Source organism: Camelus bactrianus, chromosome 11, assembly GCF_048773025.1.
Source record: "Camelus bactrianus isolate YW-2024 breed Bactrian camel chromosome 11, ASM4877302v1, whole genome shotgun sequence".
Lineage (NCBI taxonomy): Eukaryota > Metazoa > Chordata > Mammalia > Artiodactyla > Camelidae > Camelus > Camelus bactrianus.
In genome coordinates this window covers 63,110,382-63,113,639 of record NC_133549.1, presented here as the reverse complement: position 1 = coordinate 63,113,639, position 3,258 = coordinate 63,110,382, and positions in this window count along the sequence as shown.

The following is a 3,258-nucleotide window of genomic DNA, read 5'->3' as shown; positions in this document are numbered from 1 at the left end:
CTGAATCTATTCTTCTTTAATACTTCAAAAATAAATCACATAAGAAGGAAAAGTTAATTTTTTTGGCACATTGTCTAAAATTTCCAGTTAATCATTTTGCCAATACTAAATGCATTGCTTAATTGCTCAGAAATCAAATTACATTAACACTACCAAAAGCTACTTAAAATTGGCACAAATACTATTAACAGATGAAGTATCATTTAAATTAAATGCTTCATTTATTTCATTATTTTAAAGTCATCACATGAGTTTAGAGTAAATGAGCACACAACTTACGACAGTTTACTTTTGGCAAGTATATGGGTCTTCCAGGGACAGGATCTGTGTGCATTTGCTCTGAAACAATGAAGAGTAACCTCCAATTTAGCTTTATTCTTAATGATTTTTTTCTGTGTTGACAGAGAAGTATATTTGAGCTTGTTGCAAAATGAGAAAAGTGAGATGGACATAATTTCATGCTGAGGCAAAATGCAAGCTCAAATTCAATGGCTAGAATTTTTAAAAATCATGACTAGATTCCTTTGCAATGGTGCAAATCAGTCATCTTCAGAAAAAAACACATTACAAGGGAAAAAGGTATGGAAAAATGTAGGTCTTTTTGAGTCAAATTTTTACAGATGCATAGTTTATATCTACTTTAAAGAAGAATAAAATAAAATCAGAAATGAAGTGACTTGCTTCAGGTCCTAAGAAGAACATGATAGGAGTTCATGCTATTCCTTCTTGTCTTTATTAATTTCATGATTACTTCTCTTCTGCTGAATGTTTATTTCTAAAAGGGTCTTGTATTGTACAGTCCACAAAACCACAATGGAGACCACACCCTTGTGGGTTTCTGCCCTTGTGTATTCTGTGTGTGGGTTCTTGAGGAGGAAGTGATTATTATGAGGAAGAAATATTAGGTTGAGATAGCAGAGATAATAATAACATGGGGATTAGATGAGACCCTGAATTTGACATTTTTAAAGAAAACTCGTGTTGTTCTTATAGGTTAGCTTCTTGTTTTCCTCTGTCCCTTCTCATCAACATAAAATACTAGTTCCAATTACAACAATAGAAGCATTAACAGAGGAAAAAACTACCACACTAAAGACAAAGAGTAAAGGACTCGGCCCTCAGAAACATTTCTAGAGCCTCAGATTTTCTCTGAGCTTAATTGCCTTGGCCAAATAGCTACTTTTATAGGCCATTTGGTACGTTTTTATGCACTTCAAGAGCAATCAGGCAATTGTGAGTTAAGATTTAATCTTTTGAAGCTTCAGAGATTTGAACTTTGTCTACGGGTGGTGGTTCTGGGAGTGACAGACAGTCCCAAGCCCAGTAAAGTTCCACTTAACGAGGGTAAAAGTACCCAAACCTTCTTGTAAAGGTTCCCTCCTTTCCTCGGCATTCATCTTCCTTCGGCTTCCATCTTCTTCTTCAGTGTAGAGAATTGGGCTAATATAAAACCACAGATATCTGAGCCACAGGGAGAGAACCTTCACCAGGGATCCCAGTGGATGATTCCCAGAGACGGTAAGTTTATGGTTACAGTTCCCTTGTACGTGTGCATAGTATATTTTCAGGTATTTTCACAAATAACATTTTCTCAATGAGCAGTTGAGCACATGAAAGTATTCTTCAGAAAAACTGTCACTGCAATAGTCAATAGTTTATCCCTGTCTGTGCACAAACACACAAATACCAGCAATTTAGGCATTCTAAACCATGTGTTTTCTCTATTTAACTGCAAGAAAGGCATATTTTCCCTATTTAATTAATCAAGCTGAGATCCATTTCAAGGGACTAAATTGTATGATCATGAGGGCTTAACAAATTATAAATCTTTCAATGGTTAAAGGCAACATTTCTCAGGCTTAACATAATGGAATTGGGCTAATTCATTCAGAGCTTTATTCACTAGGACTGAGATACGTTTGCCTCCAGGCAAGTGGCATGAATTACTCAAGACATTTTGTACAAAGAATGCACATGGTGGAATTGGAACCTCTTTCAAAATCCAACATAATGTTTTTGCTCATTCTAGGCCTTTAATAATCACTAATAGAAATTGCCATATAGGGATAAATATTGAGCCTAACTTCTCAGCTGATAGGAATTAATACACTGGCGCAATATTGAGAGAAGAGTCAGTGTCATAAATGAAGCAGGTTACCCACTGAGAGACTAAAAATCTGGTTAATATATTTTAAGATTCCATTTTATTCTCCATCGAAGGAAGGTAAGTCAGCACTTAAATTGGCGTGCAGGTCATCCCCCCCAAATTTTAGAGTGAGCCAGAATAATTCACATAATTTGAGAGTTTAAGTCTTTCTCACAGTCTCTGAAACAACTGAGACTTTGAGGTCATAATCAATTCCAATATAACCTAATTTAAATGTTTACCTCTCCAAAATGTTAACTGCTGCAAAGGTTATTTGGACTGGATAATTTAATATTTTTATTTCTGACCAGTCACATGAAAACTTGAAAATGTATAACCCAAAGTAACTTACTTTATTTAGGTGCAGATATGAATCATGTGTGCAGGGAAAACAGCAAGAGCTTAATCACTGCCTAGCATCCCCATATCGATGGGACTTTATATTCTTCATAATTGCCCATCAGGAACTAAAGACGTATCTTGAATTTTCTGTTCCCTAAATTTAAATTTTTCTTATTGCACTTAATGGGAGAAATTATATTTGATCATTTGAGAATTGTTGAAAGACATTCCTATCAAATTCAAGGGCTTACTATATAATGGGTTTTTTAAATCAGTATCAATATATTCAATATTAAAATACTAGGAACAGAACATTAACTAGGCGTAAGAAGACCATGATTCATCTTAGCTCCAGCAGTCTTGAAATATGTTCCTTGGAACAAATGCTAGTTCTTCAAGAGGGCAGGAACCTGAATGCCATTTCTTTATATGTCTTTCTCTCTCATTTCTCACATTATTAAGTCCTGAAAATTCTCATTCTTTCTTTATTGAGATATAACTGACATGTAACATTGTGTAGCATATTACAAATGTGCTGATTTGTTATTTATTAGTCTTTTAATGTCCATTGGAACAGGACATTAAAATGTCCCTTCTTTCATTTATGGTATTAGTAATTTTTCTCTATTCTCTCTCTCTCTCTCTTTGTTTAGCCAGGCTAAAAGTTCATCAATTTTACTGATTTTTTTTTTCAAAGAACTGGATTTTGGTATCATGATTTTCTATATTATTTTCCTTTTTTTCCGATTTCAATAATTTCTGCTCTAGAG